General features: G+C 39.3%; 1 protein-coding gene across 1 annotated transcript in view; it reads left to right on the top strand.

The window, feature by feature from the left end:
- Positions 1-5,242, top strand: part of Chek1 (checkpoint kinase 1) — a 48,183-nt gene extending 42,941 nt beyond the window's left edge. Inside the window, exon 14 of the transcript XR_008721810.1 lies at positions 4,961-5,242. The gene's annotated coding sequence lies outside the window, so the exon portion shown is untranslated. The remainder of the gene's footprint in view (positions 1-4,960) is intronic.
- The last annotated feature ends 10,318 nt before the right edge of the window (positions 5,243-15,560 follow it).

Genomic DNA, 15,560 nt, shown 5'->3' with positions numbered 1-15,560 from the left:
TGGTCCCACCAGTTAGCACATCCATGGTGGGTTTGCATTAGGAGGCAGAGCCCAGAGGACCATGTGTCCTGATGACATCATGCTGCTACGGAGCATAGCTCTGCTTGTTGCCTTGTGGTCACCACATCCCTCATCATATATTAGTTCTGTGAGAACTATAAGGGGGCTGCCCTCACTGGGCAGTATCGCTGGCAGTCACAATAAACATGCTTGATCTCTTTGAGGCATTACTGCTGGAGCAGATTAATAATGTACCACCACCCTTAAAAGGAACCTTCAGATGTAGATTGTTAGCAACAGTTACTACCCTTAGAATTTGGAAAAGTATTGCTTAGCAAGGTTTTATTTTTGCTAGTGGCTCTGAGGTAGAAAATCTTAGGGGAAAAAATAGATTGTCTAGCAAGGTTAGGTAAAGATGTTTTTGCTATTGGTTGTGATGTAGAAAATTTTAGAGAACAATTTGAAGTTCAGAAAAGTATACTCTTAGTAATAGTAAAGCCAGGGACTTTTTGAGGTTGGTGAAAGACAATAACCCAGAATAGCACTTGCTGACATGACATTCTCAAGCTTGGCCAGTGACTGAAATGACAATTTCCTTATTCTTGTTTTTGCCTGCAGCTTCCTTATATGGTTTAATAAAAACTATTAATGAGTAGATGTACACCTTAGAGATTTAAACTAGAAATGGATGATTTTTTTAAAATAAAGATTTATTTATTTAATATATATGAGTGCTCTATCTGCATGTATACCTGCATGCCAGAAGAGAACATCGGATCACATTATAGATAGTTGTAAGCCACCAATGTGGTTGCTGAACTCAGGACCTCTGGAAGAACAGCCAGTGCTCTTAACAGCTGAGCCATCTCTCCAGCTTCTGGCTGATTGTTTTTACATAAAAGTTTAAGTTTGTGATTCTTTTAAGATTTTTATAGGATTACCTTTTAAGATAATTGATTCTTTCTTTTGTAACTACAAATTGCAGCCTGCTGGCAAAGAAAAGCTGGCTGAGAAATTACCTTGCTTGCTCTATTCCGTTAATATATAACAAGTTGCTTATTTACAAATATGTTCTTGGGCATTATTTGTTTTTCACTCAGAGTACCTGAAACACTTGATCTTGTGAGGCTATTGGAGAACATATTTTTTCTTATGTATACTCATTGTAATCCTTAAAGAAAAATAGAATGTAATCACATTGTGATTTTTGTGCTGCTTGAAAGATTTTCCTGGGATATATAAACTTTGGGAAAAATAATAAAAACATGGCTTGGAACTTGCTCTTTGGGGTTTGTTCCATGCATGAAGTGTGTGTGTGTGTGTATAAATGGCGTATAATAAAATAATAAAAACATGGGTTGGAATTCTCTTTGGAGTTTGTTCCATCCACCAAGATGTGTGTATGTTTATGTGTGTAAGGTTGGGTTGGAACTCATTCTCTGGAGTTTGTTACATCCTCCTGTGAGTGTGTGTGATTTTTTTTTCTCTTCTGTCCATTTTAGATGCTTTGCCAGTACCAGTACAAAGCCCATGCTAAAGCCAGTGGTCACTCACGCTTACCGTTAATAGGTGTAAGCCCATATCAGAGAGCTACCAGCCCTAGCCAACACCAGCAATTTAATTCTGGCCCCTTAGTTTGCTACTATCAGTGGAAGCCACTATTCATGACAATCAATTCCGGCCTCCTGAAAGTTGTCTTCAGAGACAGTCTGTTGGGTCACCAGCCAGCAGCCGGCTCTACACCATGCATCAATTACCCCAGTTGATGTCAAAGCTGGCCTTCAATATGTGGGTAATGGCATTTAGAAAATTTTGGGGAAATTTTTAACCCAAATTTCTTTTGTCAGCTTAATTAGAGAAAAGAATTGTGATCTTTTCAGAAGAACAAAGTCTGAAAACAGATGGTTTTGTATATTGAGAGGAATACCAGCATGCTTAAAGAATAGCGTTTGTTTTCTCAGGTAGCAAGTCTGAAGACAGGCAATTGCTGACACTGTGTCAGAGGCCTGAATGTCTGAAAACAACTGTATGAAATTCTTTGGTGCTTCCCCTTCTTGTTCACAGTCACCAGGTGGCAGTGAAGCCTTAGACATGATATCCACAGGGCTAGGCCTTTTATTGCTGTGACAAGGATCACCATCTTAGCTACTTCAAATAATGTCCAGTTATCTTACAGCCCTGCAGGTCAGCAGGCTGGATTGTCTGCTTACTGACCGTGAAGCCAAAATAAAGATGTCAGAGCCGTGTTTTTACTTAGAAAACTGGGGAGAAACCTGCTTCCGTTCTCAGACAGGTTGTCAGAATTCAAGTCCACGCAAGTGTAGGACTTAAGTCCCTGCTTTCTTGAGGGTATAAAGTGGGAAAGAAAATGGAAATGTGGACATTTGTATTGAAAATATTTTTAAAAGTGTAGAAAGTGTAACAGTAAGTCTAAATACAGTAAGTAAACAATAATGTTTTTAGGAAAAACTATTTTGCTTATGAATAAAATGTATTAGTAAGGATCTACTACAGGACATAGGAATTTGTCTCATTAGCTATTTTCAGTAGAAAGGTGTTTAAAGGACTAGGTGCATATAAATGAAGGGGTTAGAAAGAATAGCCACGTATAAGCTAGGCCTTTGACACTGGTTTTTGGGGGAGCTTCTAAAACTGGCCTACCAGGAGAGCTCTCACCACTCACATTCAGGAGCCACCCTGGAACATCATGGAGCTTCCTTAGAAATAAATGTTAGTTTCAGCAGTGGGTCCATCCCTGCATGAACCAGGAATCCACACTTCCACCACCAAGAATTTCATCTATAGCTCTTTACCAGACCAGCCAGTTTGATATTGGCAAAACCATGGCTTTTGGGCTGGTCAGATAGCTCAGTGGGTGAAAGGCACTTACTGCCAGTACCTGCATTTGAGCCCAGGGACCCGTACGATGGAGAGAACTAATTCCCCAAAGTTGTCCTCTGACCTGCACATGTGTTTAATCCTCCTCTCAGACAAAATCAGTGTAGCAATACAAACATCTTGAAAATGTGGCTCTTCTGTACCTTTTCTCTTAATATCATAGGCAGCATCCAGATCTTGAGATATTTGCTAAAAACAAAACAAAATCCTCAAAAGCTCACTTGCTAGTTTTCTAAACATGTGCATCATGAGAAACAGCACAAAGATAGCCTTCATTGCTACATTACAGATAATTGAAATCTAATCATTTTCATTAGCCTAGTTAGAAGTTGCAGTTCTTAGCTTTCCAAAAAGACACATAAAAAGAAGATTTTGAGTGTGTAATCTAATACCTAAGGCCAAAATGATAGTCTCCCATGTTCAGTGTTCCCTCTGCCTAGGGACCTTAATCCTCAAGCTCTTGGCCTAAGTTTGATCATGCTTCTCTGAGTCTTCATCTCAATCCTGACCTTGGACTTCCTCTTTGTTATTGTAAAATCCACATTGAACAAGAATCCTGCTAAGTCAGTCTATAAAAAATCCCTCTTACTATCCTAGCCTGTCATCTACAAGAATTCTGTTGAGTCCATCTGGCAAGACTCCCCCCTACTAGTCTCCCCTAGTATGTATCCGTCCACTGACACACACCCACTTGGTCTTCTATTTGAATTAGAGGGCAGTGTCTTGCCAACTGCACTAACTATTGAAGTGCTTCCCATACCTGTTGTGTTAGCCTCTCCTTGAACAAAGTCTTCCTTGTTATGGATGTTCACCTTTTATTTTTAATTGTATTCAATCCCACGGTGTGTGTATGATCTATGCACATGAGTGCCACAGCGTGGGAAAAGGTCAGAAGATGGCTGTCATGAATTGGTGTTCTTTTTCTGCCTTGGATTCTTGGAATAGAACCCCAGTTACCAGGCTTGTACAGCAAGCACTTAGAAGTGTTGAGCCATCTCACAGACGAAATGCTTACATCGAATACCAGATGTCTGCATGTCCTTCTCCCCCAAGCATTGCTTTACTGAATTCTCAAACATGTTACAGTAAGACACCAAGAAAGCACTTCATGAAGTTGTCTTTTATCTTTTCATTGCTCTCCTCACTGTCTGACATTTGTAACAGTTTGTCTCCTATATGGTTTTCATCTGTATCCTCACTTATTCATGCAAACTGGCATGTAGTAAGATCTGAAGGGATGAATAAATACTGAGTCACCCTACATTGTGGATTAGCCTTACTGATGTCACTGAGGGAGGAATGGAATTTTATTTATTTATATTATGGTTTTGCTTTTTTTTAGTGTTTTTGAGACAGGTTTGTTATATAGCCCAAGCTGGCCTCAGCCTCAGTCTTCTCTTGTGTCAGGCTTTTCAGTGCCTGACACTACAGGTATCTACTTAACTCAAGGAGAATGTTTAAGGAATATAAATCCTTGGTCAAAAGAAAATGACAATGTGTAATGCCTAAGGTGAATAAATCAGAAATCATGACATCAGGTTACTATTATGTGGAGAGAAGTCCCAGGAGAGTTATCTGAAAAGGGCCTGAAATTTGGGTTTGAATGCTGGTGCAGTGGATGGAACCTGGGGCCGACTGGTGGTCTTCACAGGCATGGTAGGCTCATGTAGCTAGTACAGAATCACCTGTCACACAGGAAAAACCTAGTGGAAGAGCCTGTACAGTTTGTACAGCTGAGTCCCTTCTCTACGATACAAACAGACCACTGCCCTGTTCAGCATTCAGAATTTTTTCCTTTTTTCTGGGCATAGGGGCACATGCATTTAATCCTAGCACTTGGGAAGAGGCCAACTTCCTCTATATAGTGAGTTCCAGAGGTAAGTCAAGTCAACACAGTATGAATCTATCTCACAAAACAATCTTTTCCTGGGGAAATTCTATTAATCTTAAAAGACCATCAAGAAACCTCATGTAGTTTCTGTCAAACCGCAGAAGAAAAGAGTTGAAAGACCATCAGATATTTTCATTCATGTAGATTCCCCCATGTTTTCTGGTTCCACAGATACCGATATGCTTTTCTTGGCACTGACCCAGAAAGAAAAACCAGCCATCCATGAATTGTGCTCTGTTTGCCGTACTTGTGTGGCCTTGAGAAGAGATCTGCCCTCTGAACCATTCCTATCTCCAGGGTCTGAAGATAAAATGAGACAGAATATTGGGGAATACACTCAGAAAACATCTGGTTTGTGGCAGGCATTCCTAAAGTATTTCCCTGACTAGGGTTTGAATTTTTCTGATTCTGCAATAAAAACTCATTGCTTGCCTACAAGGCATGATACACTTCATTCAACAGCAGAAGAATGTGAGGCACATGCCATCCCTGCTTTTGAATATACTTTTTGTTAGTTGTCCTTCCTTCATCGAGTGGGAAGGTGTGCAGCCTTCTGGTGCTCGATGGAAGGGTTGCCCAGAAACCTACAACTCTGAGGTTGCAAATCGAGTCATGTGCCTGGAGGACTGGGAAGGTATACCAGCTCTGAGGTGGGACAGAGTCCCAAGGGTATCCTGAACCACGGGAGCCCAGGAACTTCACAGCTCTGAGAGATGTCGCAGCTCTCAATGGAGGATTGCCCCAGCCCTGATGAGCTGAGGAGCCTGAAGAGAGGTAACCACTTGCTACTATGTATTAACTTGGCTCTAAACATAGCTCTTGGTGGGTGCAGTAGTCAGTTAGGATTCCCTGGGGAGGCAGTGGGTTACCACAGTTTATGAGACATCAGAACAGCTTAGGGTGGCCTGCTACCTCACGTTGGGGTGAGTTGGGACAATGGAATTGCCTCAGCTCTAGCCTAACAATTCTGAGATTATGTGTCTTGTTTATCTTAATATATCTGATAATTTCATGATCTCATATTCTTTGTGACTGCTGTGTTGGACACATTCTAGGGATCCAGCACCAGGGCAAATGACCAGAAAATACCTAGGAGGGAGGAAAAGACTTCGTTCTTCATGTACCTGAAGCCAATTCCAAATACTAATCTCTATCCACTGCTGCTCCACACACCCATCTCTCAAAAGCTTTGGTTTCAGAAGAGGCCTTGGGATGAGTAAAGTCTTCTTGGAGCATAAGGAGGCTTTGTTGTTCAAGTCCTATTCATTTATCAGTTTCTACAAGATTATATTCTAAATGGTTGCCTGATTATCTTTCTGTTTAATGTTTTATCCCCTTTTAGCAAATGAAGGATAAGAGATTAAATTGAGAGAACCAGGCCCTGATGCCCCCAAAAGTTACCAGGTACTAGTGACCCCAACCTTAGGTCAACAGGAACTAGACCATAGGTCACCAGAAACAAGGTCATACCCAAGGAACTGCCTGAGGATAACCACAAGAATGGGAAAGTATCTTATCAGAGTGGGGCATGTCTGCCAGGCAGCCCACTGACTTTGTAGTAGGACATTTCATGGCACAGAAAATATTTAACATTCCTGAGGTCTCAATGTTATATTAGCCAATCACTTAGTAATAAGCTTGCCCTTGCTGAATATCATCCAGTTGTGTAACTGCTAAGCTGGGAATTCCAGGTTCTTGCTCAAACCCTAAATAAAAACACTGCCTTGCAGCTGCTGAGGCCTTAATCCACTGCATAAATGACAGTGGAGAGACTGAGGTTAAGACGAAATAAAGCTTTTTGCTCTTGCTTGTGTGGTCTGGCTCCTCATGGTCTTTGAGGACATTAAGGTCTGGGCATAAAAAATATTCTGTCTAGAACTACAAAGTTAATGAGGGATAGCTGTGAGACTCTGTACACAAAATCAGAGCTGACTTCAGAGCCTGAGGTATTTTCTTATTTAATTTCTTTTTAAGTTAAGCACTCTGTCTTCTTTAATGTTACCAGGATTTTGTTCTTGCTGCCCCTGTGTTAGTACTTAGGCAGCCTGCTTCGGGTTGCCTAGTAACCTATGATATAATGTGTCATCTGCCAGGTAGACATGTTATGCCCAGTTGGTGACACCCCCAAAGACCACCAGGAATTGACTCTGCTGCAAATACATGAAGGTTTATTGAGTACAAGCTCAAGCCCGGGTTGCAAGCTTCCTGCTGAAGTAGAAGAGGAATGTGGTAGCCAAGTCTAGGGGAACAAGGTTTTTTAAGGGCAAAACTGCAAGCTGGGGCTTTAGGCTTTGGGTAGGGGGTTTACTTGAGGTGCCAAGACCATATAACAGTTTCAGCCCAGCTGTCTGGAGAGTATTTGATGAGTAATGCCTGGAATGTGCTGATTAGCTGTTGCTAGGAAGAAGAGCAGTTAGCACACTCTGTGTTCACAAGCTAAAGGCCATCTGGGTGGGTTGCCAGGAAACAAGATCTCTTAAGTACAGGAAAGAATGTGGTTGAGCCTGATTACTCCCTGCAATGGGTCAGACATGTCTTAATTAACCTGGTCCTTTGTCTAAACTTTTGTCCAGGACTTCAGTCATGCTGCCCTAAGACTCTAATTTTAAACTTTGGACCTCTCATTTCTTCCCTTTTAAGAGGATACTGTCTGGAATCCTCCATATGTGTCCAAATCATTTAGGCGGGGGGGGGGGAGCCCTATCAATACATCATTTCAGCCTGCCAGGTGAGATTGGAGTCAAAGGTCTCTTCTTCTGTATTTGGTTAAGTGCTGATCATGGGGCCATCAACATCAGGGGCTAGGAAGGCTGAAATGCCAGCCAAAGGCTAGGCAATGGGGCAGTTCTCAGAAGTGTTTGGTTGGTTGATCCACCTGAAGAAGCAGGGAGCAAGCAATCTTGTTGGCTTCTAGCAATCCAGATTTCAGCTTGTGGTCCATAGATGATGCCTGAATAGATTCTGTCAGTTAGATGCAAATCTGCTGAGAAAAATTCAGACTAGACAGAAGTTAAAATCTGTCTAGTAAATGGGAAAGCGAGGAATCACAAGACCAAGGGGAAAAAACTCATCTGAGGTATGTTTTATCTATGTCAGTTCCAGGTCTGATGACTTTTTGGTTCCCTGGAACTCATAAATTTTAGTTTACAAAAGGAAGCATGTTAGTATCACAATCGTATTGAGTTTCATAGCTTAGAAAAAGCAGTTAACAAGTACCTACAAGACAACAGAAGTAGACTCATTCCATTAAGACCCAGTGAAAGCTATGGCTTTTGGGTCAGATAACACATTAGAAGTTTTTAGCATGATCAGAAGCACCTTTAAATCTACAAAAGACAACCAAAAGGAAACTGAAATCTCAAGCTTGTGACTGGATAATAAGCAGTCAGTGTTCCATCAGCTTATCAGATCTCTTGATCAATGTCAAAACTTCTGAAATCTTATAATAACATAAGCACAACCATACCTTGGGGGGGGGGAGAAATCTGAAATATTTCCCATTTTCAATATGCCTTAAATAACTTCTCTTATATCATTACAACTTATATTCAATCTTAAAACATCTATTTAGACCCTCCAATCTTTCTTGCATTTACCAACTTTGAAACATTTATCTAGACCCTTAAACAATTTTTTATATCTTCATAACTTAAACTTTCAAATCCTCTGACCTTACATAAATTTTTTTATCTTTCTATCAAGTTATTTACCATAAGACACAGGCAATTAACATGACTCCTGTGACCAAGACAAACCTCTTTGCCTTTCTAAATAAAAGATCTAGTGTCTAGTAGTTCTTACTAACTAATGAATTGACCAATGAACTAAGTGGATGTAATTGTCTGCTCTTTAGCTGCAAAGCTACCATTAGCTTAACTTAGTTGTCAGTGTGATCAGAGACCCGAGAAGGATAAATTATAAGCCAAATAAATGTACCAATAAAAATGACAGTGATGATTAATCGGTCCATCACCTAGGCAGCTGTCCCTGGCTCCTGTGGTCTCATGACATCATGAACAGATGCAGTCTGGCCATCAGGGACAGATGAGAGACTGTTTCTGTGGAAAAAAAAGAACATGAGAGATTGACCTCACTTAGCCTTCAGCAACGTGAAACAATTACTCTCTATGTGTCCAAAGCTTTGTCCATTGTTTAGACTGGGCCCTAAGAGTGGGCTAGGTGTGGTAGTCTCACCCAGTGGTTAACAAACCACAATCCAGAGTTGTATTGTGCCCAAAAATTCGTGGAGAACTTGGAGAGCTACTGCCAGGATTTGGGAACTCTCTGTCATAAGAAGCTTACATATGTTAAAATGCCATATTCTACAGATCTTTGACAAACTTGAGGGCCACCATATGAGTAACTCTGTGTCTATCTTTAGTTATCTACTCTGAACTACATCCTGTAAAACAGAATGCTATAATCTCTAATTCTGGCATATTCCTTATATGAGTGTTTTAGAATTATATCTGTTTAAAGGACATCTACATAGGCAAACTTCATAGTTACCCATCCTAGGCTTAACCTTAAAAACATAAACAAAAGACTAGGTAAAGCTCAGTCTTGTAACCAACTGCAGTCATTAGCATTAATATATTTAAATATATTTCTGAACTAAAATCAAAGCAAAACTTCCAATAAGATACAGTTCATATAGGGGCTAAGAAATCTTGCTGATCCCACCACATTGCATTAAGACTGAACAACAAAATGCTTAAAGGACAAAAGTTGCACTTAACACTAAACAGAGAACTGAACACAACTGGCAGCCCCCAACAAAGATGGTGGTAAAACCATGGCTCCACCTTCTTTATCCCTGAACCAACATGGTGGCTAGCCATGTATTGTTACAGGCCATGGCTGGCAATTTAAAACACAGTCATTAGGTGTTGCTGATGGTATTGCCACCTCCCATTGTATAGTACTGTGAAGCATTTACAGTTTCCCATAATCAAGTTGTAGCATTGTAATCAAATAAGTTTTAGACCCAACTGCATAACAACAGGATAGAACAATTTTAAATTGTACTTGAACTATTCTGGCCCATCAAGTATATTGGCCAGAAAGAAACAGCATTAATACATTCACTCAGGAACTGGCAGTCAGGCATATATTTCACATAATGGTTAACAATGACTTGACTACCTCCCTGTATAACTCTGGGCTAACATGAAGCTGCAGTCTTCTTTCCTCTTTAAAGAGTCTAAGAAAACATTTTGCATTGAAGAATCACCAGCCTTTTAAATGAAGAACAACATATTTTATAGTTCTTTCTCAAATCATGTTTGCAGGTATGAAAAACCAAAGCAAATACAGTTCATATGCCCTCTGCCTTTCTATACATACTCTCACCTTCCATAACATTCTATATACCTTCAGGTTAGGCTTTTCTTAACTCTGTTCTTCTGGTTTAACTAGACATTTTTACTTTAGACAAACTTTTCTTTCTTTTCTTTGTTATTATTCCAGTTTCTTGCTTTCTGTCTTGCTTCTCAGACAACATAAAAACTTCCATCAAAATCCTTCTCATTATTTCTTTACCAAGTCATTCCATGGATTTTTACCATCCTGACATGATACACTGTAAAAGCTGCAGTTTTCTTAATTGGCTCAGTGTGGCTTGGTTTCATTTGGTAAAATTAATAAAATAAATACCAAGGTCTTTTGTCCTCCCCCAAAGGGTTGAGAATCTGTTCCAAGTTCATTGTTACACTGCCCAAGGTCATTATTTTAAAATGACTAATAAATTTTAAAATGTTTCATAGTCTTACACATATTTTTAGGAGAAATCTGTTTTTTTTTTCAATATCAAAATAAAGTACCTTTTTTTAGGAGTGAAATCACAAAGCATAACCACAATTTTAAAAATCAAAACCAAGTTTTACCAGTGCAGCCAATCCAATCTCTAAAGTCAATACCAACTTAAAATGTAACTTGTCTTCTTAGTCTAAAAGAAAACAGGATGATAAACAGAATTTATTATAACTAAGAGGTTTTGTAAATTTTTTCTTTTCCTTTGCCCCATTACCACATGGCAATTTCAAGATGGCAGAGTCACATCACATGGCATGGTAAGCCATATGGTTGCATGGGTGGAGGGGTTGGGAGGATCAGGGAGGGGTTAGAGGAAGTCTGTCCCATAGTGTCTATCACAGTCCCCTAGTATGATACAAAGATTCACAAACACAAGGAACAAGACAGACAAATGTGCACAAAGTAGCTGCTCTGTGACTTAAAACAAAAAACAAAACAAAAAAAAACCACTCCTGGTGAGGAAGGTGAAAGCAGAAACAGGTTCCTCCTCTGGGACAGGCATAACATACCCCTCCCCCCCCCAGAGGTTTCTCATAAACAGAACAAAACAGACAAGCACAAACTAGGTGGCTGTGTAGCTGTTTTGCAATTTAAGCTCAGACTCATGGACCTTCAGATTTCTGAACTGGTTTCCCTGCCACAGAAGCCAAAAACAGCAGAGAGGAGAGTAAAATGTCTCCAGTTTGCAGGTGGGTTACTCTGTCAACCACCTCCAGGATGGGCTTTCCATCAACCACCCCAGAGACAAGGTGGGTGGGATCTCCATCAACCACCTCAGGGCCAGGGATATCTCCTGGACCCCAATGGCTGTGACCCCCAAGTGTGTCCACTCTTAGCCATGTCTTACCATTTAAACCAACACCTCAAGGCTTTTCAGAACAGAAAGTAGACACAAACATGGAAGGAAGTGGGTATCCTAAATGGCCTTCAAACCTGTTGATTTTAACTACTTAAAAACAGGACAGAAAGTTGTTAAAAGTGGTGGCACAAATCTTTAATCCCCGCACTAGGGGAGGCAGAGGCAGAAGGAGCTCTGTGAGTTTGAGTATTAAGTTTTACATTTGACTGGATTAAAACCCAAGCATAAACTATAAAAATTTTAAAATACACTTTTAAAGATTGAAAAAACGGAATACTTGAAACTTGTGATGTCACAGAATCTCTGTTTTGCTATATTCAGATGACTGGTGATCTGGGAAGATTTCTACTTAATACCCTAAAGAAGTTTTTGTGTCTCATCTCAAACTGGTTGTTTTTCGGGGAGTAAAGTGAAAACAGTTAATTCTGGGAAATAAAACAAAAACAGTTAATTCTCAGGGTTTATCTCACTGGTCAGGTGGTCACCATGATCTTGAAATCTGTGTTGCCCATGCCTCCCTCATTATCATCATCTCGGTCACGTATATGTAAGTATTTATCCAGGCACCGCTTGGGGTAGAGAGTTAACTCATATCAAACAAGCCTGATTCCTCTTTATAAGTATCTTCATGGATACAAACTCTTAGCATTTTCTCTGAATGCAAAGCCGAAGGTTCAAGAAGGGTGGTGTGGAAACTTAAAGGAAGGCGAGAGTAAACAGAACACAGAGACCAGGTAACTCCAGAAACTACAGACTCTAACATAGAGCGCTAAGCAAAATTGTAAGGAAGGAGGAGAGGTCCCACAACAAGAGCTGCAAGCACACAGAAACATGTTTTGTCTATATGTGTGAGGGGGTCAGATTCCCTGGAACAGGAGTTATAGACAGTTGTGAGCTGCTGTGTGGATGCTGGAAATTGAACCTGGGTCCTCTGGAAGAGCAGCCAGTGCTCTTAACTGCTGATCCATCTCTCCAGCTGCTAGAAGAATTCTTATAATTAAACTTTTGGCTACAAAAAGCAGAAAAAGCTTGTTATTATCAGAGGTCCTACTACCTGCACTTCTACTGAAGCAAATAAGGAGACAGAGGTTGGTGGAGGAGACAGGAGATAGTCAAGTCCAGGCTTGGGAAAAAGGATTGAGACAATTTGTCTCACAGAGAGGGTAGCTCATATTTGAAAGGGGGAATATCTCAGGGAATCTTTTTCTTTTTTCTTTTTTTTGAGACAGGGTTTCTCTGTGTAGCCTTGCACTCAATTTGTAGCTCAGGCTGGACTCTAACTTACAAAGATCCACTTGCTTCTGCCTCCCTGAGTGCTGCGATTAAAGTGCCACCACTATCTCAGGGAAACTTAAGAGTCAATGGAAAGTAAATTTCTGCACCTGGAGAATTCTTTGATCTCCCAATTTTTCTTTAAAGCATTCCAGGGCTGACTCTTTTCTTTGAAATTCTCTACCTCTTTGGTCCCCATTAACACTGTTAATTCTGAATGCCCTTATATGAAAGGATGGGTTGTTACAGAAGATAAGCCAGATGGGAGGAAGATGAATTGAGCTTTGTTTACAAAGTCCAGAAAAGGGAGGTTTATACCTTCCTACCAAAACCTGTTGCTTCTTTATAAATACACTTTTTTTTTTATGTTTTTAAGTCTTCTATTCTGTTAACATTATTATGTCTCCAAACCCCCAAGGCCATCTATTCTCCAATGGATTAGTGAGCCACCACCCAAGAATCATTGTGGATCCAGGAATCAGGATTTTAGTGAGTTGGATTCACATTTATAGAGACTTAATTTATTGCATGGAAATGTGCTGCAGAGAAAGCCTAGATAGGGGGCTGCAGCCCTTAGCTTTGGTGAAAGGAGAGAAACTGTGATTGCATAAAAATAGAGGTAGTAAACAGAGAACTGCAGCGTCAGGGCACACAAGCTTATTAGAATCCCTGTGCCTTGACCTGCTGGTACAGATTGCTTTGGTTTAACTGCTTTGTACACTATCAGCAAGGAAAATGAAGTTGGTGGAAAGCAGTTGTGTGTGCAGAGCACCACTGCCACGATTGGGCATCCAATTGGAGTCTTCTTGTCATTGAGTGATCACTTAGTTTTAAAAGCTCACTTCTTTGGTTTTCTTATATTCTAGAAAAATTAGAAAATAGAGAAAAGAAAAATGGATTTATTTGCAGTTTGGCCAAAGGAGAGATGGATGAGGAAGGAGTGCATTTTCTGAGAGGTTATGCTTTTGGCCATCTTACAATTTAGAAAGGCACGAGACAGACTGGGATGAAGCTTAGTTGGTAAGTGCTTGTATAGCAGCATGCACAAATCGGTTTCAATTCCAAGGCTGAGCATGGTGGCATACACCTCTAATCCCAGCATTAAGTAGGTAGAGGCAGTAGGATTAAAGGTTAAAAGTCATTCTCAGCTCAATTACAATTTTGAAACCAGCCCGAGATACAAATTCACAGTCTGTAAAACAAAGTAGAATTAAAAGTTGAATTTTTAAAGTGAATAATAGTAAAGAAGTTGGTTTGAGTTCTGGATAAAAAATCAGAAAATGGATGAGAAATTCAGTCAACAAACTGAGATTCTGGAAAAATAACAACAATAAAAAGCAAATAGAAAATTTACAAATGAAAAATTCAGTAAATCAAATAAAAGTACAGTGGAAATAATTACCAGGATTCTGTGATTCCTGAGAGGAAACTATCTCAAGCTTAATAATGAATATTAAGGAAAGTGAAGGCATTGAATGCAATTAAAGAAATGTTGCATTCAGACAGCAATTAAGCATGCCTATAACCGAAGCACTCAAGAAGTGGAGATGAGGATCAGAAGTTTAAGATGATACTCTGGTACATAGGGAGATGGAGACTACTCTGGACTAAAGACCCTGCCATAGTAATAATAAGTAATGATAATGATCCTGTTTTAATAATTAATGATGATAATAATAAAGAAAAACAATCATAAACACATTTCACAAAGTATGAGACTTGATTAAGAAACCAAACCTAAGAATCTATTGAGCAGAAGGACCTAAGATGCAAAACACATCAAAGATATATATCTTAAGTATATATATATGTATATATAAAAATATATATAATATGTTATATATAATATATCATATAATATATATATACATATATATATACATATATATATATATATAATGAAATTATGGCAAGAAAATTTCCAAACTTAAGAAAAAAATATGAACAGGTAAATACTTGAAACATTCAAAATTCCAAGTAGACATGCCCATACAAAAAGCCTCTTCATGCTATGTCATACTTCAAATGCCAAGGGTAACAAACCAAAGAAGGTATAATAAAAGCCACGAGAGAAAAAAAATGTAACTTAAAAAAAGTAATCTCACTAGAATTATATCCAACCTTACAGCAGAAATCTAAAACCAAAGCACACATGTAGTAACGCAGTTAAGTCCTTGAGAGTAAATAACTGTAACCAAAGTTACTATGTCCAGCAAAGCTGTCATTTAAACGTGAAGAATTAAAGGACTTTCATGATAGCAGAAGTTCTGGCAATTCATGACTCCTATGACAGCATTAAAGGAGATACCTAAAGTAAGCCTACATGGGAAGGAGGAAGACAACCACAAACACAAGAAGGAATACATTTTATGAGAGGAATAGAGAAATAAAAAGTAGGAGTAATCTAATATGATCAACTCATTAAACCAGCAAACTCAAGATGACTAAGGAAAGAGAAATACTAAAACAAACAAGGAAAAGAATTACAGAATCAGCAAATACATCTCAGAAATAACCCTAAATTAAAAATGGTCTCAAGATATAAATGTCAGTCATCTGCAAGTTAGACTAACTTTGTAACCTGTATGTCTTCTAAAGCCTATAGTTTTGAGTTTTAGGTTCAGGTTAAGCTAAAGCCTGTTAGTACCTTTCCAGAGAATGGAAAAATGTGACCCTATCTATGAGGACAGATAAAAAAAAAAAAAAAGGCAAGCAAGCAATGACCTTCACTTAGCAAAAAGAAAAACTCCTGTCTTTGAGATAGCATTTCTTAGCAACAAACCTAGACTTCTTCTGAGTAGCTTTTGACCTCCAGCCAAAAGTCTG

Source organism: Psammomys obesus, unplaced genomic scaffold, assembly GCF_907164565.1.
Source record: "Psammomys obesus unplaced genomic scaffold, mPsaObe1.curated_primary_1811, whole genome shotgun sequence".
Lineage (NCBI taxonomy): Eukaryota > Metazoa > Chordata > Mammalia > Rodentia > Muridae > Psammomys > Psammomys obesus.
The sequence above is the reverse complement of the archived record's forward strand: the minus strand, read 5'-3'. Positions and strand labels throughout refer to the sequence as shown.